This window comes from Ambystoma mexicanum, chromosome 2q (genome assembly GCF_040938575.1).
Source record: "Ambystoma mexicanum isolate Mex_15411 chromosome 2q, UKY_AmexF1_1, whole genome shotgun sequence".
In the NCBI taxonomy this organism is placed as follows: Eukaryota; Metazoa; Chordata; class Amphibia; order Caudata; family Ambystomatidae; genus Ambystoma; species Ambystoma mexicanum.
In genome coordinates, this window is record NC_090924.1 from 867,890,746 (window position 1) to 867,916,264 (window position 25,519).

The 25,519-nt window shown below is 49.4% G+C and overlaps 1 protein-coding gene across 1 annotated transcript in view; it reads left to right on the forward strand.

The window, feature by feature from the left end:
* The first annotated feature begins 22,211 nt into the window (after positions 1 to 22,211).
* The window catches only part of ODAD2 (outer dynein arm docking complex subunit 2), a 1,183,909-nt gene continuing 1,180,601 nt past the window's right edge, over positions 22,212 to 25,519 (forward strand). Inside the window, exon 1 of the mRNA XM_069648108.1 lies at positions 22,212 to 22,302. The gene's annotated coding sequence lies outside the window, so the exon portion shown is untranslated. The remainder of the gene's footprint in view (positions 22,303 to 25,519) is intronic.

Below are 25,519 nucleotides of genomic sequence, written 5' to 3' on the forward strand. Positions count from 1 at the left end.
CACCAGTCCGGAACCCACAGAACCAGCATGAGGAGGACTCCAACCGTGCCCATGCACGTACCTGTGTGGTGATTGAGCAGGCATTCGGCCTACTGAAGGCACGTTTCTGCTGCCTCTGCAGGTCTGGCGGGGCACTCCTGTACCGCCATGAGAAGGTTGCGAAGATTGTCATGGCATGTGTCATGCTACACAATATGTGCGTCAGACGAAATGTGCCTCTGCCCCCTGACGCAGACCTGCAACCACCTGGCGATGAGGATGATGAGGGTGGGGATGGTGCAGCACCTCAAGGAGGCAGCGATGCACAGGAGGGGCATGAAATGCGTCAGAATCTCACTGACCAATGCTTCTAGCACACACGTCGTGTGCGTGTGACATGGAGAGGGCACTCGGGCCAATGTGTCTTGAAAATGCACACTGCGGACTATTCAACAATAAAGCACACATACGCAATGAGCAATGTCCACACATATGATTTGTACAAAAAGAAAAAGTGTATTGTGATTTCAAAAAGGAATGACACACCCCCTCCAACCTCCCACCTCCCCCCTGAACACCCCAACACACCCCCTCCACCCTCCCACCTCCCCCCTGAACACCCCAACACACCCCCTCCACCCTCCCACCTCCCCCCTGAACACCCCAACACACCCCCTCCACCCTCCCACCTCCCCCCTGAACACCCCAACACACCCCCTCCACCCTCCCACCTCCCCCCTGAACACCCCAACACACCCCCTCCACCCTCCCACCTCCCCCTGGAATCCCTATGAAGGTGTGGTACTGTCTGTGCAGCAGTGTGTGAAGGAGTCCTGCTCAACTGTCCAGCCACTACTGACAGTCCCCTCCCCTGGCCCCCGGGGCACCCCTGCTGCGCAGATTCCTCCCAGATCTGCGGATGGGGCTGCTCTGTGCCGAGCTGGTTGATGAGGAGGGTCCTGGCTGCACGATTGGTTGCGTGTCCCTAATGGCCTGTACTAGTTCTGTGAGGACGTGCCGCACAGCAGTGAGCTCTGTACAGATGTCCTTTGTGGAGGACTCAATGGCAGCCGTGACTCGGTCCGCACTTCTCTCCATGTCAACCCTTGCACCCCCACACTCTGCTACGTGTTCATTAAGGAGGGTGGATAGCTGCTGCTGGCGGGTGACTATCTCTTGCAGGGTCTGCTGGTTGTGCTGGCTCATGGCCAGTGGCATTGCCATGTCCATTGGGCTGCTCGCCTCAGGCTGCGGGGATGGGGTGGCTGGCCAATCCTCGGCCTCCGAATGCCCCTGTGTGGCATCTGCCTGCAGGGGGCTTAGGGATGTGTGGGGGGAATGTGGGTGGGCAGTGGGGCTTCCATGATCGATGTCCTCGATGCTCCCTGCCTCACTGTCTGAGGATGCTGCTATGGCAGCAATTTCCCCCAGGGTGCTGCTCGCAGCGGAGCCTGTCCCTTCGGTGGGCACAATTGTTGACGTGTGCGGTGCTGCTGCTGCGTGTCCGATGACTGTTGTGGTGGCTGTCACTGGCCTGGCCTCTTCCCCTGGCAGGGTTTGTGGCTGCTGGTGTGTTTTTCCAGGGACGGCTGAGGTGGAGGCTTGCGGCCTTGCCACTGTTGTCCTGGCCCTCTTGGTGGCTCTGGAGGCAGTGGTGTCCTCATCTTGGAGGTCTGAATCAGAGCCTGTGGTGGAGCAAAGGTGGGATACTGTTATTGATGGGTCTGCGGACATTGGCCGTGCATTGTGACACGTGACATATTAACAGTAGGTACATGCAGAACATTTCCGGCAGGGGCATACAGGTTTTGTGCTTGTGTGTGGAAGTTGCATGGTGGTATGTGGGTGCCAGCAGTTAGGGTGTGCATGCTGCATGTGTGCAGGGTGTATTTTCTGGATGTGTCTGTGGGCATTCTCCTGCCGATGTGTTGCATATGCACTATGGGTCAACATGGTACTTCACATGATTGAACTTTGTTGCTTTTAGCATGGCTTGATTTGGCCACCTACCTGCATCTCCAGATGTCGGGGCTCCTCTCTCCATCCCTCCGACTCCTTCGATGCTCTCCATCCCAATGGTGGAGGCACATGTTTCTTCCCATGCCTGAAGATTGATGGGGGATTCTGATCCACCCCCGGTTGCCATCCCAAGGTTCCGGTTTGCTGAGAGTATGCTCCGGACCCGTAGCCTCAGATCGTCCCAGCGCTTTCTGCACTGCTGTGCAGTGCGGGGTACGGCCCCCACCGCACTGACACGCTGTGCCACCAAGGCCCATATGGCCTTCTTTTGGACTATTGCCGGCCTGGTCATCTGCGTTGAAAATACTACTGCAGCATTGTCCTGCAGTGTCTCGGCAAGCATGGTGAGCTCCTCACGTGTAAAGCGGTCCTGGCGCTGCCGGTCGCATGCCTTCTTCACAACTTTCGGCATTATCGGGTGGGTAATAGGGTGGGTGATGGGTTTGGAAAGGTTTCAGGGTCGGATCTGGTATGGTTGGGGAGGATGGCAATGGATTGTGTTTTTAAAGATGGCCGCCGTGCTCCTTCCCGTTCCGCCGCGATGACGCTACTTCCGCTTCCGCTTAATTGCGGTCACCGCTAATTACGGTCACCGCTAATTGCGGTCACCGCTATGATGGGTGGCGGTAGTGCACCATGCGCAGCGTACGATGCCGGTAGGGGCCATTTTGGGGTCTTTTACGGCATCGCGTTCTTTGCATTACCGCCATGGCGTAATGCTCGTGCGCGATGGGTCGGAATGTGCCGCACTTTACGGCATCCGGCCATGGCCTAAACGTTAATTACGCCATGGCGGTAATGTTCGGTACTTACCGCCAGGGTCGTAATGAGGCCCATTGACCCCAGAGTGCATCCCAGAGCAGTTCGGCACAGAAGGACACCATTCAACAAGCAAGATCTAGTTGTGCAGGAGTTACACGAACTGGAGAAGGCATACATCATAGAAACAGTATAGGGCATAACACCATGGCCCTCATTACAACCTTGGTGGAGGACCATGGTGCTATTAGCACCATGGTCCATGCCGCTAAGGTTACGATTCCGCCATGGTGGATGGCGGAATTACCGCACCATTCCAAGGTGAGTGGGGTGGTAATTCCCCATTCACCATTTGCCCTTCCCCATTCCCATTTTTGCCCCCATAGGGCATAATGGGAATGGGGAAGGCACTAATTACGGCACCGTAAATTACGGTGCCGTAATTAGCTCCAAAGTCCCCTTGCGGGATGGATTTTTAACGCCTGCTAAAAGCAGGCGTTAAACACCAACCCGCAAAGGGACACTTGTAATCAGGCATTAAGGGTTAACGGCGCCGAAGGCGGCCGTTAAACCCTTAACGCCTGAGTTGTAATGAGGGCCCATGGGTATCTCCCATGGTCGTCACCAAGAAGCCAAAACAACCTTGGAAACTGCGCATCTGCATTGACATGCGCCCCCCTAATGCAGCCATCAGAAGAGAACGGCACATTACACCCACGTTGGATGAAATTGTGGCTGACCTCACCAGGTCCCGGTTCTTCTCGAAAATAGATCCCAGTGCTGGATATTACCAGTTGAAGCAACACAGCGATTCAAGATATAGCATGACGTTTTTGAGACACCTGGACCTGAGATGGTACAAACGATTGAGCTATGCAATATCCTCGGCAGCGGACGTATTCCAGAAAGCAATCCAAGAAGTCATCCAAGGAAAACCTGTAGCACTAAACTTCAGCAATGACATCCTCATACATGCCAGCAACAAAGAGGAACACCTACGCAGAATGGAAATGGTACTCGACGGATTGGAAACGGCTGGACTCACAATCCACAGAGAAAATTATGAATTCATGAAGGAAGAAATTACTTTTTTTGGATACGAGTTCAACAGCAATGGCGTGCCGCTGACCCTATCAAGGTGGCAGATATCAAAGGGGTCTCTCCTCCCACCACACCGACGGAGGTACACAGATTCCTAGGCATGGCAACGTACTGTGGAAGGTTTATCCTGAATCTGGCAACCATTTTCAGAACCATTGAGGCAGCTGACCAAGGCGAACGCCAAGTGGTACTGGAATACCCGCTGTCAAGACGCCTTCAAACAAGTCAATGCCTCACTGTCGGCTGACACTACCATGGCGTACTAGATGCCACGCTATAAACAGAACTATATGTGGACGCCAGCCCTGTCGGACTGGGAGCCATCCTAGTCCAGCCATCGCACAGAGGAGAGATCAGACCAATTGCGTATGCATCACAGGCTCTGACACCAACAGAACAGCAATACTCACACACAGAAAAGGAGGCCATCGCAGTTCTATGAGGTTGCAGACATTTCCACCTGTACCTATATGGGCGAAAGTTCAAGGTGTACACTGATCACAAGCCTCTAGTGCCTATATTCACAGGGTCTTCCCCGCACCCGCCTGCAAGAATTGGGAAATGGCTGCTGCACCTCCAACAATGTGACTTTGGAGGGGCGTGGCTAGCAGCGCGATGAGGAGGATGTAGCCTTTCGTCGCTCCTGCGATCGCCGCATGAATCCTGATAAATCGCCTGATATCGCTAATTACAAAACTTTAAAACTACCTCTACGCTTAGACAGAACCGTGATGCTCACTCGGTCCAGGCGGTGAAAACATTCGAAAGCTGGGCACAAAGATACGTCGAGGCGAAGGTGGACGGAGAATCACCCGGCACTTTCCCAAAATGGCCACCTGAATGAAGAAGTGTACCGAACGGCACACACTGGGTGACGAGGTGCTGCGACAGTTTCGGCCGAGGGAAAGACCGCGGAGGAAGCTGGTGTGCTCCTGTGTGATCCTTAAGAGGCGACCTCACGACGAACCAGACCCGGAGCTGAGCGGATCGACGGGGGAGGCGGGCGACTCGCCCCAGCCCTAAGGGCCCAGGTCAAGGCGACCGAAGCAAGATCCTGCAACGTGTGTCCCGGGTGCCCCCCGGGACACAGACTGGTTTCCCCACCCATCACATTGGGGAAGAAGAGCCGGGCCTCGTCGAGGGCAGCTCCCGGGCCTACCCCACCGACCGCTCAAGTACGCAGTAGATCCGGCGAACCAGCCACTTGAGGACCGGGGGGGCCTCGACGAACGGGAAGGTCCGGAGTACAGATCCTGGAATAACACACTGGGCCGAGACACCAACCCATATATCATTTGGGCCGAGGCATCTGGCACGTCGTGCCTTGTGCTGCAGAACCAGTGCTCGCAGAGGGGGCCCCCCGAGAAGAAGGAGAAGAACCGGCAACACCGGCCTAGACGTCGGATGCCTCCCGCACTAGGACCACAGAGCCGAGACACAGAGCACGCAGAGTGGGAGTGGTACACCATCGGGTAGAACCCAGCAGTGCCGTGGTTGGAGAGCAAGAACGTTCTACATTCCAAATCCACGATACACACCCTGATACACGTTAAGGGCCACGAGACGGGACCAACCCAGCGGACGCTACCGAAGGCCCTTGGCAAGAACACTGTTATCGTGCTACTTCCCCAGGATCGGGGTGCGACCATGGGTAAAGAAAGAACGAGGAAGCCCAACATGCAGAACAGAATTGAACAATATACTGTGCCCTCATACACAGCAGACGGATTCCCAATTGCTACATCCCGACGGGATGGAAACTGAACACGCGCTCTCGCTTAAAGACGTTATGGCGGCCATTGCGGACTCCCGCTCATCTATGGAGCAGAAGATAGATCGCATAAGCCTCGACGTCTCCCTCCTTAGACACGACCTCCAGAAGCTGTCAGTGCGTACTGGAGAGGCAGAACAACGGATCGCAACGACAGAAAACGGCCTACAAAATGTGCAGCAACAGATCCAAGGAATCTCGGCCACACTCAAGACGCTGGGGGCCAGGGTGGAGGAGAGCGAGGGAAGGTCCAGACGCAATAACGTTCGCATCCTTGGTATCCCCAAGAAAGAAGAAGGGCCCTGCATGGAACTCTTTTTGGAACAATTGCTAACAGGTCTGTTTGACTTGCAATCCTTTTCAAAGTTCTTTTCCATCGAGAAAGTGCACCGAATGCCCGCAGGCAGACCACTGCCTGGCGCTCCCCCACGCATCGTGATCGCGAGATTCTTAAATTATTGAGACCGGGATGCGCTCTTACAACTTGCAAGATCCAAAGGTACAACCACATTCAACAGATCTAGACTGGCCTTCTTCCCCGACTACACCAGGGAAGTACAGAAAGCGAGCTAGTCCTTTGGGAAGCTTAAGAAGCAATTACAGACATTGGGAGTCAAGTATGGCCTCCTCTTTCCCGCACAATTGAAAATTTATCACAGAGGCACGACGGTCCATTTCGATGATCCTGGAGAAGCGTGGCGCTGGGCGGAGCAGCACATTGAAGGAGACTGGTCCGCAACCCGGGGTAACAACAACAGAAATAGGAACCCCAGACCACCACCGGAGCAACACCCCAGGCCGGACCGGCCACCACCACCAGATCCGCCAGAAGATGTGGGAGATGAGTCACCGCCCTGAACCCGCTGAGTGCCTACCTTGTGGTCACTGTCAGTACGAAGCCATGAGACTACTAAAGGCGATTTCACACGTTTGTAATGCGGTAAGCGGGGGATCGCTGCCCTCCCACTTGGGTGTTTAAGAGGGGGTACAACACCAACACAGCCCCCCCCCCTTGACTTTCTAGTTAAACTTTAATAAGGGCAGTTAAAGATGTTAATCTACTCCTTTTGATTGTCAGCAATGTTGGGTCGACAGGTACTTCAAGTTGGGGTGGAGTATTGGGAGGGGGAGGGAGGAGTTAGTTGGGGAACTTTGTTTGTTATCTCAGGACCGACCCTCCCTGGTAGTTCTCCAGGGATGGTGGAGTTCCTGGCCGGTTGGGACCACACCACACAGGATCAGCGCTTCAGACCTGAATCTTTATCTTTCGCGCACTGCATGCTCACACGCCAGGGCTGCACCCCTGGGGAAGCCTGCATATCCCTCTTATACCTCCACCAGATGTCACTTGACCAATCTCACCCACCCATGTCTACGCGCCCCAGCTCTCTCAAGGTTCTCACCTTGAACGTGAATGGGATGGGTTCCGCGATCAAAAGCCGTCTGGTCAAGCAGCTACTTTCCAGATATTCTCCCGACGTGGCTTTACTCACTGAAACACACCTTGCGGGGGCACACTGTAAATTTTTTCTACGCACCAATTACAAGACCGCCTTTCATGCGGGATATACCATGGGATCCAGGGGCACCCTTATCCTTATACATAAACGGGTCCCGTTTGTTCTACATGCACTAGAGCAGGACCCTCGCGGAATGCTACGTGATGGCGCTTGGGACACTCCAGGAAGAAACAGTAGGACTTGTTTCCATTTACTCTCCACCTGGGCTGGGCCAAGAACTTCTTGACGACCTGACCTCCTTGTTGGGTAAGCATCAATCAGACAAGTGGTTCCTGGGAGGGGATTTCAATGACGTCATGTGCAATACCTTAGATCGTTCGCACCTTAGACAACGCAACCCGAACCTTCCCACGAAGCTGTTTAACTTTGTGTCTGCCTTGGATCTTGGGGATGTATGGCGGGAACTGCACCCGGGAACCAGAGGCTACTCGTTCCACTCCGGGGCCCACGGCTCCCTTTCCAGGCTTGACTACCTATTTGTTCCACACACAGACCTGTCTAATATGCTCTCAGCGGACTTGCTCCCCCGGGGGGTTTCGGACCACTCGCCTCTCCTGATGGAGAGGCGACTGCATGGAGAGGCCCCCCTAGAACGTGGCGATTGAACACTTACTATCTAGGCAGCTCGGATTTGGTAGACCGCCTCACAGAGGCCTCAACTGAATACTTCGAGATTAATGGTTCTGACGAAACCGACCCGATTGTGCTGTGGGAGGCCTATAAGGCCGTGCTGTGGGGAGAAATAATCTCCTGGACAGCGAACAAAAGAAAGGAGAGGCTCCAGAAGATAACTGAGGCAGAGGAGGTGGTAATCCACAGAGAAAACGAGCATACCCTAGACCCTAACCCACAGACCCATAGTTCCCTTCAACGTGCCAGTGAATGCCTCCGAAGCCTTACGTTAGACAATGCCAAAGAGGCCCACTTGGAATCTAGAGCCCGGATATACGAGCTTGGGGATAAAGCTGGTAAGCTGCTGGCTTGGCTTGAGAGGAGGGATGAGGGTCGGCGCTCGGTCCGTGAGATCATCACCCCACAGGGAGAGATCTGTCGGTCAGACGCCGATATAGCAGAAGCCTTCGCCCAATTTTATGCCGAATTATACCAGGCCGCGGAGCTACCGCTGGACCGGACCCTCCTTGGTGAGGTGGTGCTTCCCTCCCTATCGGATCAGCAACGCAAAATGTTGGACTCTGATCTCTCTGAGGCCCGAACTGGTAGAAGCCCTGGAACAGCTGCAACTGGGGAAGGCCCCAGGCCCAAACAGATTCCCCATAGAGATATGGCAGAAACTGGGAGGCAATAACGTATCACCTCGCCTGCACCAGATGCTGCTGGCCTCGTTAGAGCGGGGCTCCCTCCCAGACGACCTATGTAAGGCCACCATAGTGGTCATCCCCAAACCTGATAAACCCCAAGAGCAATGCGCGTCTTATAGGCCGATCTCGCTAATCAACGGCGAAGCCAAGGTCCTGGCCAAGCTCTTGGCTAACCGACTACAATGGGTAGCGGACACACTTATACATCCAGATCAATGTGGCTTTATGCCTCATAAATCAACCAGGATGAATCTGCGCCGACTCCACCTGGGGCTAGAACGGGCCCCCATCCTTGACACCCCATTGGCACTTCTGGCAATAGATTTTGAGAAGGCATTTGATTCTGTCCGTTGGGATTGCCTTTGGGAAATCATGGCCCGAATGGGATTTGGGAAAAGCTTCCTAGGTTGGGTGAAATTGCTTTATACAAACATCCGGGCAGAAGTCAAAGTGAACGGATGGACCTCCAGAGCCTTTCCCTTTGGTAGAGGCACGCGGTAGGGCTGCCCCCTCTCCCCTCTCCTCTTCGCCCTTGCCATTGAACCACTGGCACTGTGGCTTCATCAAAGCGGAGCATGGAAGGGATTCAAATGGCCCGAAGGGCATGACGACCGCATATCTCTTTATGTTGACAACCTTCTACTGTACCTGGCCGAGCCAGTTCGGAGCTGCCCCATAGTAACTCAAATGCTAGTCACTTACGGGGAATTCAGTGGGTTGAAAATTAATTGGAAGAAATCCGTAATGTTCCCGGTGAAGGGGGGGGAGCAGGCAGAGGTACCAGGATGTCCATACTGGCTCGAACGACAGGGCTTTAAATATTTGGGGATTTGGGTAACACCTGACCTCACTAGATACACAAGACACAACCTCCAGCCGATCGTGGATAGGCTGGTCAACGACGTCCACCATTGGAAACTCCTCCCTCTGGCCCTTATGGGGAGAGCCGTGCTCTTTAAAATGATGTCATTGCCAAGATTCCTCTACGTTTTGCAAAATGCCCCGCTTGCGATCCCTCCCCCCGAATTCAACCGTATAGAAACCCTTCTTAGGGAACTCATTTGGGGGGGAGGCCACTCACGCATTGCACTAAGTACCTTGCAGAGGTTAGTCTGGGAGGGTGGGATAGGCGGACCCCGTCTCCAGACTTACTACTGGGCTTCACAACTCTCGGTAGTCAACGACCTGCTTCACGGGGATCGGGTGCTACCTCACATTAGGGCAGAAGTGGAACCCATACAAGGCACGGACCTGTTGCAGGAACTGTACCAACCTCCGGGTAGGCCCCCCCCACTCACAAATAAGGCTCACATTACTACGGTCTGGAGGCAGGCACACGTGTTTGTTGGGTGGGAAGACAAAATAACAGCAGCACAACCGCTATGGCACAACATCAACCTGAAGGAAATCGAGAAACTCGAACCATGGCTACGCTGGGTAAGAGCGGGAATCCTTAGAATTAAAGATGTCCTAAAAGATGGGAAACTAACCTCATTTGAAGACATTCAGGGTAGATTCCAACTGCCCAACACTAGCGGTACCACTTTACACAACTGATCCACGCCCTTCGAACCCATATACCCCCAGGTGATTCAATCCCCGACTACACTCCGATCGAACGCAATATGCTACCCGAGTATATCCCCAGCAAATGTACATCCACTCTCTATAACGCTATCACCTCCTTTGCGACTCCCGAGCTATTGGGATTAAAGGCCAAATGAGAAAGAGAGGTGGGGGAAATAGACCCTGAGGGCTGGATCCAGGTCCTAATGCACCCACGGGAGGTAGCCATCTCCTCCAGACTTAGACTGGTGCAACTTAAAATCCTGCATAGGGTGTACTACCCTCAAACTCTTTTGTATGGCTGGAGGAGAGTACTGAGTCCGAACTGTCTTCGCTGTGGAGAGGAGGAAGGCACCTTCTTTCATATCCTCTGGGCACGCCCTCGGATCCGTGACTACTGGACTGCATGCTGTACGGAATTGTCCAGAGCCCTTACTTGCCCTGTTGAACTAGATCCGAAGGTCTTAATACTGGCGGTACCGGACATGTCTGAATTCAATAAATGGGAAAAACTGCTATTGAACACTGCCATGGCCCTAGTGAAACACAACATTGCCCAAAAATGTGGAGCGCCTGACCCTCCGACACTGGAACAATGGATACTTGACATGGACTCATGTGCCATGACGGAGAACCAAGTCTATCGCGCAAGAGGATGCCCGAATAAAGCATCCAAGATATGGGGGAAATAGGAAGAGAGTGGGCCTTGACGTCCTAAGCAGTGGCGGTCTCCACATGAACAGAAGGTGGGCGAGATGAGCGGCCCGCGACCCACGGCGATGTGAGATACTAAAATACCATGTAAACACTTAATGTGGGTAAGTCGCCTGGTTTAGACGGTCTCCTGGCGGAGTTCTACAGAGCATTGGGTCGGGTATTAACACCAATACTGTGCAATTTGTACAATTATTTATGTTAAATGGGGTGGCATGTCCTACGATGATGGAGGACTGTATTGTGGTGATCCCGAAGCTGGGTAAAAACCATAGAAAATGCGAAAACTATAGACCAATATCGTTGTTAAATGTTGATCTAAAAATGTTCACTACAATTTTGACTAACCGGCTGGATAGGTGCATTGGTGATCTGATTAGCTGCTCTCAGGTTGGCTTTATGCGGGGCAGATATGGGCATGATCATGTCAGGACATTAATAGATATAATGGGACTACCGAAGGAAAAGATCAAGAATGCACTCCTAATTTTTATGGATGTGGAGAAGACCTTCAACCGTGTAAAGTGTAAGTAGATTGTACACTTAGAAAGATGGGTTTTGGGGATTTTTTTAAGAGTTATTAAAATGCTTAATTCATCTATCTGTGCTAGAGTTTGGGTTAATTGCATTTTGTCTGTTCCATTTTTCTTGTCAAGGGGTACTAGGCAAGGTAGTCATTTGTCGCCATACCTTTTTAATCTTGCGATTGAGCCATTGATTGCATACATAAAACAGGAGCATAGTGTTACGCTCACCTGACTCCCACGGAGGCGCTGACCTGGTTCGCGCTGCTGTGACCTCTTCTAAGGTAATGCGCAGGGTTCGGAAGACAGACTGGGCCGGGCCCCCAAATCTGGCTTGTCTGGCTCGCAGAAGTATCCTTCTGTAGGCGAAAATAGGGAATTAACTGTCTGCGGGGTAATGCAATCGGCCTCCCACTTTCCCCTCTCACCCTCCTTGAAACCCTTCTGTGATTTCTCGTAGCGTCTCACCTTAGGGTCTGGAAGGACGAGCTCTCCATCCTGCTTCTGATGCAGGGGCGCGTTGGTATCCAGTTACTTCACTGGATTTTCGGATTGGTGAGAACCAAACTTGCTTGGCTTCCAGGTAAGTTTTTTGATAAGAGGTTCCCCTTGTGTCCATGCATTAATGTACTAATGCTAGTGTCTTTTTCCCCATAGGGGACGGGGTACGGAATGCCGGGGAACAGGCACCGACCCGAGATGAGTGGTGAAATCCTTGTAGAAATCAGGTAAGTCTTTAATGAGTGTTTTTTGGTAATGTCTTTTCATTCGCTCATTAACGCTGATGTCTTTTTTTCCCCTTAGGGGCCGGGGTCCGGAAATGCCAGGATGCGGCGCGGACCCGAAATGAAGAGGGAATGAATCAACATGGAGATTTAGCTTTCCTTATTCCCTTCTCTCTCTCACCTTTTGTTCTGGTCTTTTTCTCCTTAGGCGCTGGGGCGTGACTGCGAATCCGGATGATCGCTGCTGAACATGAAGGCGCCCTGTAAAGGTGAGTGGAATGCGGCGCTGCAGCAATCGACGCGATGAGCTTTTAAATTAGTCTTCCTTTTCAGGATTGTCGGCGAGATGTCTCCGGGATGCGGATTTAGCAGGTAAGGACTTTTCCTTCTTCTGTTCTCTTCTTCTCTTCCTTTGCAGGTGATCCAGGATGCTGGCAGTGCGTGGCAGAAGTCAGGATGCAGGAGCAGACACGGTGAGCGTCCAGCTGCTAGATGCAGAACAACGCGAAGCACGTGTGGCTGTTCGGGTGGGGTTTAAATAGCCTTGGAAGAAGTTCCAGGTATGTATCCTTCCCCGACCACGCCCAGATGGTAAATTAGTCCCACAGGTAAAGTAGTTCCTTTCAGGCCTCAAGGAGGCCGGGATCCTGCAGCATGGTCTGCATCAGGTAAGTGCACCCAAGCATTCTCATAATGAGCCTGGCGCCAGGACTGATGTCTTTTATGAGCCTGGCGCCATAGGCGCCAGGACACTGTCCAAAGGGCCCCTATATGGGGTTGCTGGGTCCTTCCTTGGGGACTGGATGCCCGCTTTCAGGGACGCCGGGCTTGAACCGGCTCCCCGGGAGCGGGCATCATGACAGCACTCCCCCCCAAGGCCCCTCCCAAGGTTGTTCCCTCCGGGGGTTTTGGTTTGTCTGGGAAGAGTCGGTGGAATTTCCTGACTAATCGAGGTGCACGCACATGGTCGCTGGGTGCCCACGACCTCTCCTGAGGTCCGTACCCCTTCCAATCAATTAGGTAGAACAGTTTTGACCTAAACATTTTTGAGTCTAAAATGTTCTTCACTTCGAATTCGGGCTCCCCATCTATTAGAATAGGTTCTGGAGGTTTGAGTAGTCGGGTTCCGGGTACCACTGGTTTCAGAAGTGACACATGAAAAACAGGGTGAATTTGCATACTAGCTGGTAAATCAAGTTTAACAGCCACTGGGTTAATTATTGCCGTAGTAGAATAAGGTCCCAGATATTTTGGGTTAAAAGTTCGAGGCCCTTTGAGTGGTAAATGTCTGGTAGCTAACCACACTTGATCCCCAATCTGATACAGAGGTGCTTCACTCCGATGTAGATCAGCATTCTCCTTGTATTTTCTCTTGGCTTGCTGTAAATGCGTAGTTGCCTCTTTGAAGGCTTGGGTAATTGTAGAATGCAGATGTTCTACTGCAGGCATTCCGAGGTTCTGAGGTGAGTCAAGGTTTGAGGTTCAAGGGTGATGTCCAAACAAAGTATAAAAAGGACTGTGGCCAGTTCCAGAGTGTACCGAATTATTATATGCGTATTCGGCTATTCAAAGAATGTCTTTCCAGTTGCTTTCAGATTGCTGTAACATACACCGTAAGTACTGTTCAAGGGTCTGATTTGTCCTCTCGGTCTGACCATCGGTCTGAGGGTGGTGACTGGTCGATAATCTTACGTCGATCTGCGCCATTTGACAACATTTGCGCCAGAAGTGGGAAATGAATTGGCTTCCCCGGTCAGAGATTAGTATAAATGGGAATCCATGTAGCCGAACAATATTTTCGAGGAATTCTTTGGCTAGGACAGAAGCTGAAGGTAAATCTTTCAAAGGAAAAAAGTGGGCCATTTTGGAAAACAAATCCACAATTACCAGAATAGTATTGTACCCCGAACAAGGAGGCAGGTCTGTAATAAAATCCATTGATAGGGTGTGCCAGGGTGCTGGTGGTATGTCTAGAGGTTGAAGGAGACCGGCTGGTCTTTTCTTTTGACTTTTATTTTGGGCGCAAACAGCACAGGACATCACAAAAGATTTAACATCTTTTCGCCAAGAGGGCCACCAAAATTGTCGTTTCACCTTTTCCTCTGTCTTGGCAATACCGGGGTGTCCCTCTATTAATGTATCATTATAACCAGAAATAACTAGTTTGTGTAATTCCTTATGTGGCAGGAATAAGCGTCCTTGGAAATAAGGTAAACCATTATCTATGGTAAAGTCTGATCCCTTTTGTATCCATTCCTGTAAGGTTGTAGGGTCCAGGAGTTGTTTCACTCTGGCTTGAATGTCTTCAAGCATCTGTAACAAAGTCATGCCTAGAATCCTCTGTTCGGGAATTATTGGTACTGGTTCTGAGTTTGTATCAGATTCTCCCATTCCAATTCAGGATAAGGCGTCTGCTTTGCCATTCTTGCAGCCAGGTCGATAGGTAATCACGAAATCAAATTCAGCGAAAAACAAAGCCCATCAGAGCTGCCGTGATGACTGAGCCTTGGCGGTTTTCAAATACTGTAAATTCCGGTGATCAGTGATCACTGTGATGGTATGTCGAGCGCCAAGCAGATAATGCCGCCAGGCTTTAAAAGCGGACTTAATGGCTAACAGTTCTTTGTCCGTGATTGCATAATTAACCTCGGGTGCCGAGAATTTTCTGGACCAAAATGCTACGGGATGCAGTTGGTTGGTTTCGGGATCTCTTTGGGACAGGACAGCTCCCATGGCTAGGCTGGATGCGTCAGTCTCGACGACATAAGGGAGATCTGGACGCGGGTGTTTCAATATAGGTGCGGAGGTAAACTTAGCTTTTAAATCCTGAAAGGCCTGCTCGGCTTCTTCAGACCATTCAAAACGTTTATTTTTCCTCAAGAGTGCAGTAATGGGTTGTACCATGCGTGAAAATTCCGGGATAAACCTGCGATAGAAATTGGCAAAGCCGAGCATGCTTTGAACCCCTTTTACAGAGCTAGGTGATGGCCATTTGAGGATGGCATCCACTTTTCTTGAGTCCATTCGGACTCCTTTGGGTGTCAGGATGACACCTAGAAACTCGACTTCTGTGGTATGGAAAACACATTTCTCCAATTTAGCAAATAGTTTGTGTTGGCGCAGTTTTTCAAGTACTGCCCTGACGTGTTTTCTGTGATCAGATTCCGAAGAGGAGTACACCAGAATGTCATCGATATATACGACAACACAAACATCGATGAGTTCCCGAAGGACATCATTCATGAAGTATTGGAAGGCAGCCGGCGCGTTACACAATCCGAAAGGCATCACCTGGTACTCGAATAATCCGTATTTAGTACGGAAGGCAGTTTTCCATTCGTCGCCTTCTTTAACTCGTACCAGAGGATAAGCCCCCCGGAGATCTAACTTGGTGTATATGCAAGCGTCCTTCACCTGGTCAAGGAGTTCAGGGATCAGAGGCAGAGGATAACGGTTTTTAACAGTTATCTGGTTCAATGCGCGGTAATCGATACAAGTTCTAAGGTCGCCTTCTTTTTTGGGCACGAAGAACAAAGCCGAGGATGCCGGGGACTTTGACGGGCGAATAAAACCATTAGCTAGGTATTGATCCAAATATGGTCTCAAATGCAGATTCTCAGGTTCGGTAAGGGCATAAATCCTGCTACAAGGGGGTTGTGCACCGGGCACCAGATCGATTTGGCAATCGTACGATCTGTGAGGAGGTAACGTGTTGGCCTGTTCCTTTTGGAAGACGCCCTGAAAGTCTTGGTATTCCGGAGGTAGTTGCATGGAGGCAGAGGTTACAGATGCTAGCTTAATCTTCAGGTTTTCTGGGTAGCAGGTTTGTGTACAATCCGGGAAGGTTATTCTCTTAGCTCGCCAATCAATTCGAGGATTATGTGTCTCTAACCAAGGGATTCCAAGAATAACCTGAAACTGTGGAGCCTTGATTACATCAAACACAACACCCTCCCGATGGCCGTCGGGACCAATAAGAGTCACCTCAGTAGTGGAATGTGTTACCGGTCCAGAGGCAATTTCAGTTCCATCGACTGTGGTGATGACATCTTTGCTGGTTTTAGGACGGAGAGGGAGGTTAATCCTAGAGACCAATTCACGATCCACATAGTTTCCAATAGCCCCACTATCGATGTATGCCTTTATTGCATGCAACCGCTTCGGCTGTTCTGGATCTACGAGAACCATTGGCACAATGAAATGCGAGGTCTGAGAGTTAGTTTTCAAGCTCGGCAAGCGGACCCCTACACTTGGCAGGGGGAGTCGTTTCCCGAAACAGAGTCTTCATGGTTTTTATCAGCGGCTCCTACCGCCTTTCGGGGCGGTTTTGCCGGGCAATCTCGTAGAAAGTGTCCAGAATTACCACAATAAAGACATAATTTTAACTGCCGCCTCCTTTCACGTTCCTTTTGAGTTAAGGGTCCTTTAACCCCTCCAATTTGCATAGGCTCAGAGACATCAACTCCTTTGGGATTAGCATGGGTCTTGACCAACACCCGGGTCTCAAACCTGGACCGATCTGCTTTTCTGTTTTGAAGTCTGTGATCCAATTGGACCACTAAGTCTATATACTCTGTGCATTCTTGGGGCGGATTTACAACTTGGGCCAGGACATCTTCAAGTTCTCCGCGAAGGCCTCGATAAAACAACGTGACTCTTTTATCCTCTGGCCATCCCGTTTCCACAATTAGTCTATTAAAGGTTGCTATATAGGATAGGAGGTCCTGATTGCCCTGTCGCAGGGATAGAAGTTCGTCATCCAGAGCCTGCCCCTGAGAGTGTCGAGCAAATAACCTTTCCATGCTTGCTTGAAACCATTGAAAATCACGGAGAATCGGGTCATCTTGAGTAACCAGTGGAACTGACCAATCGGCAGCGCAGCCGCTGAGATATGACAATACAAAGGCTACCTTGGTCTGATCATTAGGGAAGACCCCAGGTCTGCATAGGAAGTGCAAACGACACTGATTCATGAATACGGTGAATCGTTTGGGGTCCCCAGCAAAGCGTTCGGGTGGGGCCAGCGGCATGTTTCCAGGTAGATTAATCTGCACAGGGTTACTGGAAACCACAGGAGCGGGGTTCCCTCCGGAACCGGGTAGAGGAGTTTGCCCAGCTTGACCTTGCAAAAGCTGTCTGGCCAGGTCATCAGTCCTTTCCTTTGATATTATTAATTCCCTCCTGAAGGCATTAGTCTCTTGACGAGCGGCATGCACTTCGGCCCGTAATTCCCCCAGTAATTGGGCCAACTGATCAGTCTCAGAACTTTCCATAGCGCCTGGGTGGGAATTTGTAGGAAAGCTTCGCGTTCTGTTACGCTTACCTGACTCCCACGGAGGCGCTGGCCTGGTTTGCGCTGCTGTGACCGCTTCTAAGGTGATGCGCAGGGTTCGGAAGACGGACTGGGCCGGGCCCCCAAATCTGGCTTGTCTGGCTCGCAGAAGTATCCTTCTGTAGGCGAAAATAGGGGATTAACTGTCTGCGGGGTAATGCAATCGGCCTCCCACTTTCCCCTCTAACCATCCTTGAAACCCTTCTGTGATTTCTCGTAGCGTCTCACCTTAGGGTCTGGAAGGACCAGCTCTCCATCCTGTTTCTGAGGCAGGGGCGCGTTGGTATCCAGTTACTTCACTGGATTTTTGGATTGGTGAGAATCAAACTTGCTTGGCTTCCAGGTAAGTTTTTTGATAAGAATTTCCCCTTGTGTCCATGCATTAATGTACTAATGCTAGTGTCTTTTTCCCCATAGGGGCCGGGGTACGGAATGCCGGGGAACAGGCACCGACCCGAGATGAGAGGTGAAATCCTTGTAGAAATCAGGTAAGTCTTTAATGAGCGTTTTTTGGTAATGTCTTTTCATTCGCTCATTAACGCTGATGTCTTTTTTTCCCCTTAGGGGCCGGGGTCCGGAAATGCCAGGATGCGGCGCGGACCCGAAATGAAGAGGGAATGAATCAACAGGTAAGTCTTAACATGGAGATTTAGCTTTCCTTATTCCCTTCTCTCTCTCACCTTTTGTTCTGGTCTTTTTCTCCCTAGGCGCTGGGGCGTGACTGCGAATCCGGATGATCGCTGCTGAACATGGAGGCGCCCTGTAAAGGTGAGTGGAATGCGGCGCTGCAGCGATCGACTCGATGAGCTTTTAAATTAAAGTCTTCCTTTTCAGGATTGTCGGCGAGATGTCTCCGGGATGCGGATTTAGCAGGTAAGGACTTTTCCTTCTTCTGTTCTCTTCTTCTCTTCCTTTGCAGGTGATCCAGGATGCTGGCAGGTGTGGCAGAAGTCAGGATGCAGGAGCAGACACGGTGAGCGTCCAGCTGCTAGATGCAGAACAAGGCGAAGCACGTGTGGCTGTTCGGGTGGGGTTTAAATAGCCTTGGAAGAAGTTCCAGGTATGTATCCTTCCTCCAATCAGGTATGTATCCTTCCCCGACCACGCCCGGATGGTAAATTAGTCCCACAGGTAAAGTAGTTCCTTTCAGGCCTCAAGGAGGCCGGGATCCTGCAGCATGGTCTGCATCAGGTAAGTGCACCCAAGCATTCCCATAAAGGGCCCCTATATGGGGTTGCTGGGTCCTTCCTTGGGGACTGGATGTCCGCTTTCAGGGACGCCGGGCTTGAACCGGCTCCCCGGGAGCGGGCATCATGACAGCACTCCCCCCCAAGGCCCCTCCCAAGGTTGTTCCCTCCGGGGGTTTTGGTTTGTCTGGGAAGAGTCGTGGAATTTCCTGACTAATCGAAATGTTCTTCACTTCGAATTCGGGAGCGGGCATCATGACACATAGTCTACATGGTTTAGAATTCAGTGAAAGTGAAATTAAAATCTTGTGTTATGTGGATGATATGACTATTGTTTTGACCAATCCACGGGAAGGGAGTGAAAAAATAATACGTATGTTCAATGAGGTGGGGTTATTGTCTGGACATAGGGTCAACTGGGGAAAAATGGTTGTCTTTCCTATACATGTTTTGCTACCAATGGGGGATATGGGTTTGTGGGATTGTCAGTGGGAGACGGGAGCTATGAAATATTTAGGAATATACCTGGTTCATGACTTGAGAAAAATGGTGGAGTTTAATGTCTCGAAAGTTTTGGAAAAGATACAGAGGCATATATTAAAATGGGGTTGTTTACTGCTGGGGCTCTGGGCAAAAATAAATGCCATCACGATGGTTCTCTTGCCAAAGGTTCTTTACATTGTCCAATCCATTCCGTTGAAGTTTGTGAAGAAAGGGGGTTTCGGATATCCAAATTTAATGAATTATTGTGCTGGGTTTGTTCGAAAAAAGTCAGCGTTCTATTTTTCTGACGAGGATAGTGATGTGCCTTATTGGCATATCATTGAGAGTACGCTGCTTTCGCCTTATGCTCTACTGACATGTACTCGATGTCTAAGTTGCCGAATTCTACTGTGACATTATCTTCCTTGGGTGCAGCTAGGGGGGCCTAACAAACGTTTAGGATGGCTAAAGGGGAAAACATCTGGGTACATTGCGATGCCTCCTTGTGGCATAATGAGGGATTACAAATATCAAATAAGACTGTGTTGGCAAAGTTGGATCAATAAGGGCATTTTTAGAATACGTGATGTATGGGAGGGTGATCATATGATGTTTTTTGAATGCCTCAGAGATTCCTTAGGGCTTGGGGGTAGGGAACGTGCACAATATAGAGACCTAACTTCCCTTTTAATTGAACGACAGCGAATGTTTAGGGAACCAATAAGGGAGAGGCCTATGGTTTGTGATATTATGAGTTCTCTTCCATGCGCAGTGTCAACATACGTGAGACTTATGCCGTTGGATAACTCGCATGTTGGGTCATGGGAAAAATTGCGCCGGGATTGGGTAGAGGAACCTGGAATGGATATTCCTGCTGGGGAGTGGGAAAGTCTGCTTGGTATAGGGGTGCAGTCCAAATTGGATTTAGGGTTGAGGTATGTTAGACAGAGAATTTTATGTAGATTGTATTGGACCCCTACTCGATTGGCCAAGATAGGATTGTTGGATAATGATCTCCGTTGGGGTTGTGTTCTTAGTGGGGGCTCCCTGCTTCATATGCTTTGGTCATGCTCAAGGGTGCCCATCTTTTGGGGGGATGTTCTGAACAGTTTAGATATTGTGATAGGGAACACGCACTTTGTCTGATTACGAGAGAATTATGTTAGCGAAACAGAAGAGGGATAGCATTACCTTAGAACTTGGGGTTGCTTCAATGAATTATACAGTTGAGGTTTACTGATTGCATGCTCCATTTTTTGACTGGGACAGATGGAGGTTATTATTTTCATACTCGATGTTGTGTGTTGTATTTGTTGGTGTTGTATTGTCTTTTGTCTTGGGATATTTGGTTTTCTACAATTAGATAGGGATTTGTGGTAGTGTGTTTGGGTTTTAAAATTGTGTATTTAAGTTTGGTTAGGCTTAGTCATTTGTTATTATAAATATTATACAAATTGAATGCATATCTCTGGTGTAATGGATATGTAATTGTAACTTTTCTCTTGTATGTTTTATTCTCAAAATGATAAATAAAATGATTTTTAAAAAAGAATTGGGTAGCGCAAACGCCGCATTTTAGGTGCATGGAATGTCAACATTCTGTGTGCGTTGTTTTATGTAATTATGGTCATTGAAACCAGGATACATTGGGATATTTTTGGTTTATTGAGCCACCCGTACATGCAGCCGCCTTATAAGAAAAGCTGGGTCCCGGTCAGCATCTGCCCGAATGCACTTTGGAGAGTATCTTGCCAGGGGCGGCTTTCCTTCCATAAAACGGACACTGCTGCAGCTTGATGCCAATTCTGGGTGCACTGGGGAACTGCTCCTTTCTATAGTGATCAGTAACACTGTGCTACCTAAATAGAGGTTTTTTTTGCAAAACACAAGCAAGTTACCCCTCAACTCTCTCAAACATTGCAGAAACTGCATATAAATTAAACAAGGCGTCTGAAGACCTCTACACAAAACCTTCATCACAGAATAAAAGTAGGCAAGCTACACTTGTAAATATGTGTAAAATTAAAGAAACAATCTGTTGCATCTCATGAGCAAACCTTAATGCAAATAGTTTTCAGGTGGCCTGGTACCAAATTAGCCTTTCATTATTATGGCATTGATTAATTTACTAACTTTATATTTGGTAGTAACACCTAATGTTACAGCGCTTAGAAGCCAGAGAAATCTGGCATTATGTGCTGCACATAAAAATGTGATATAATACCAACTATTGTAGTAGGTTATAAAATATCCAAGTCACTATAACATCAACACATGCACTATTTGTTATTAAGCACATAATGATGCCATAAAACAGGGTCACTCTAGATCCTGGCTGTGGCATCCAATCTGCCTGTTTTATGTTGGCAATCCCTATTCTCCAGTTGTACCTTCATGAATATAGCACAATACAGAAATCCAAAACATACAAGAGAGAGAAGACTTTGCGTGATGGTATATTAGAATCAACATGCACAGCACCGCGAAATGGGTGCCGAACCCGTAGTGTTTAGTGTAGTTTCGCTTCCAAAATGTGCAGGGGGCTGCTGAGCTATCCTTCCAGCTACAATCACACACTTCTCTCTTTCTCCACATCATTTACACTCCACTGTATTCTTTTTTTATCGCCTCTTATCCAGGAGCAGGTCTGTACAAGCACAAAATTGGTACACTTAATTTGTTAACAAAAAATATTATTGAAGCCATCCTTTTATCCCGTGAGTAGCCACCGTTTAATAGCTATTCTCTCCAATTGAAAAAAAAGTCCCGCCCACCTTTGACATTTTCAGGCCCGCCTCTGAACACGCCCCTCGAAACTCAATCAAATGCCATAGTTCCACCACTTTATTTTTTACACTTCGACCACAGGTCTTCAGTGAGTTTAAGTATGATTTCGGTCCATAAAACAATCGATGATCTATTACTCTGTGTTACAATTGCTCAAACGGCGCTGCCTGCCACGAAATCCGCGTTCGGAAGGGAAGCGCAGTCTGACGATGTAATGCTTTAAACGCTCAGGATTATTTGGTAAATCTGCCAGAGTCTTTTTTGCAAAATGTTGGATTTCTTTACCAGCAGAGCTGCCTGGTCCTCTCGATTTTGCAGTCCTCCGGTTATGTATCACTTCACGTTTCAAGATGGCGCCCGTGCTGACTTGTGTCTGTTTCAGCGGAGCGAGAGAGCACTTCACGGCTCGTAAGCGCATTTGCGTTTACTGGCCGTTGCTACTGGAGACGGGCACGCCGCGGCTCTGCCTTCACTAACGGACTGGATACACAGTAAGAGAAGCCGACGCCGAGCTCGGTAAGTGAGCCTTTCGTGGTGGTGGTAGAAGTGGAAAAAAAGAACTAGTGGTCTCTGGCTGCTTCCAGGGAGGGAGGGGTACGGAGGGTGTGACCAGGATCGCAAACTTTGGTTCAAATTGTTGGATTTCAAGGTGTACAGTAAGAATGTCTTATAGAGTTTACTTACAAAAACACAAATTGCATAATAATGCCACATTACAACATGTAAATCCTTATACCAACAAGACAAGCCACAAAAATATAATTGTTGCTTAAATGTTCACGTCCTAAATGTTAAACTACAAGTTCCAGAATGCAAGATGATGCCATTCTGAAAAATCTAGTTATCTCCACTGAAATTTCAGCGATTTAATACATGTAACAGTTGTGTAACCAAGATATGCAAATTATTTGTCACAAACTTCCGGCTCATTGTTATTCATGTTGTTGAAAACATTTGATTAGTGACTTAAAGCAACTTTTTTTGCATTTCAAGATAGACATCATGGATATAAACACATCTTTAAATGGCGCTTGGTGTTGCTCACTTTAACTATCAAAGATACGCAAGGTAACTAGTGCTTTTGGGAGCTCTTTGAGTTGGAAATGTTTCATCATGTATATGAAAGGCTCTGGCACTGATAAAAGTAATGTTTGCAACCTGAGCAGCTTAACTACCTGCAGAGCCACGGATGCTGTGTGTGTATCTGCTTTGAATTGGGAAACTAGCAGTGCTTGAATGTCCGGCCTGAGCCGATTCTATATTTGGCTCAGGAGAAAGGAAAAAGCGCCAAGGACAGGTTTCTTGAGCCTTTGAATTAAAGGTACGTTCTGTAAGAAGAAAACAAACTAGTGGTAGGGCATAACAATGAGTTATATTACACTTCCCTCTCTGTCCCCCGCCGACCCCAGACCCATTAGCACGCTAAGTGGTTACAATCAGCTGGTTGTCCAGACTATGTGTAGTTCACTATGTTCAGTTCACGTTCTTGGGGGATTATAACATCAAGTCCTTTCTTGGTACTGCAACGCTGTCGATATATAGTTCACCACTTCGTCTAAAATGGCTCAGAAGGACGCCAGTGTTGTCTAGGCACTAAGCACCTATGCCATCATTCATGATCTGTGACATTTGTTGGCATAAGGTCTGAAGAGAATCGCAGGCCTAACAACAGACACTAAAACAAAGGAACCAGCCCTAACTTTCAACACACCACCATGCCATACAATCCCAAAAAAGCACCCTCATTCATCCTGATGCCAACAACTAAGGTGCACTGAAACGCAGCACAACCATCATCTTCTATTATTCTAATACAGAACAAATGATCAAGGTTCATAATGCACAGGCACCCACTACCGTGCACAAGAAGGTGAAGAGGACCACCCCCTAAGGTACCAGCATTAAACTCCCCAAAGTCACGGACCACAAACCAACACCCCAACAATTGTGGCACTGGTGGCAGAACACCCCTAAAGCATGTGCCGGGTTCCACCCCAATATTAGTGGCGCTGGTGGCAGAACACCCTCTAAAAACTTGTGCTGGGTTCCAAACCCCAATATTAGTGCCACAGGTGGCAGAACACCCCAAAAAACTCTGTTGACATCATAACAGGGGCTCCACTCACACCCAGACACATTCTTACCAAGATGAAGCACGACCAATGCATAAGACACACAGTATTTCAATCCTAACTGTAAATGTCCAAGCCCTAAACTTTAAGTCCACCTTTATGTTCTGTGGAAGAAAAACGTCAATGCATAGCTGTAACATCAAACGATTAAATAAATTCATGCTGAATGCTTTGCAATTGTTCCAAACAGAGGCCACATCAAATATACCAAGAAACAGCTAACATCATCCCCACTAAACACAGTCATGCCCACTTCAACCACAACCAAGCAAAACAGAACTTGAAACAGGCAGGACCTAAGTTAAGTCACAGGCCTCACATCACAACAGTAACCAAGCCAGTATTCTTTGTTATATACTGAAAGTTCTCAGAAGAACGCCAATAAATCAGGAGTGCTGACTTGCTCTCTAAACAAAATGCCACGAGCGACAGTAACCCCAGATATAATCCCAATGAGGATATAGCTAATTTCTTGTTGAAACGCACCCTTCACAGAGCGCAGAGCGCCTGTTACAGTACCTTGAATACCCATGAGTGCAGCATCTGTTGCCCCTCCATATCTGTGCCCGTGTCCACCTGCATTACCGATTTCTTCTCTGAAACGATGCAGCATTCTTGTGCAGCCCCCGCCGAAACCTTAAACTCCAATCGCCTTCTTTTCTCTAACGAAGTGCTCAATATGTTAATATTTTCATTAGCATTCCGTTCTGTCGTGCAACGATCAGCGTTGAATCTCGTTTTGCAATGGAGACCAGCACACTGTCCATCAGAGGATAGGACCTCTGTAAGGCGCAGAGAATGTGGGGATGGCATGTCCGTTGTAACCATGGCCGACGTCCTCATTAAAAACTAAGCACCGAATGGAAGAAGAGCTCCAGCTCTGCACAACGCGGCGCTCTCGTACGGCGTGCACCAAAGAAGTCCCAACGACTGGCAAAGCTGGGTAAGTCCAAAATCCAAACACGGTGACCGCCCCTCGCCGTGGCTTGTAAATGCAGCCCCGATGAAGTTGAGATGTCCGCACCGGTCCTTTGCGCAATCCTCACTGCTACACTCCAGGCCCCCGGCAAACTGTGGTGTTCTCAAGACTGCCTTCTTTTTCTCTCACAATTCCAAAACAGCAATGACAGATCCTCACCATGACCGCTGCCGGTCCCCTCCAGTGGCCAAAATGCTTCAATGTGGCCCCACTGATACTCCAACTGCTACTTGCAGTGTCAACTCCCGCCCCCCCAGCTGCCTCCTTCCTGCCATGGAACAACAGTTGGGCTGTGGGACAGGGTTTAGCTCACCTTTGGGGGCGGGGGCAGGTGGATGTCCCCTCCTGTGGTCTCAACGGCGTGCTTCTAGGCGCTGCTCACTCTGGACAGCTGCAGGTTCCTGGCCTTTCCCTCAAGCCAGCTCGTCGCCAGTGTAACGGGTGAAATGAAAGTCTGATACTGCAGGTAAGGGAAATTAACTTCTATAGTAAGTTCCAGTGACAAGTTATAGACTTCAGGTAAGTCCAAGGGTAAGTAAGTAGGAAGATACACAGGAGACATCCACCACAACATTCCACAGGCATACATTCCACCAGGCATTCACTCAAGCAAGCATTCATG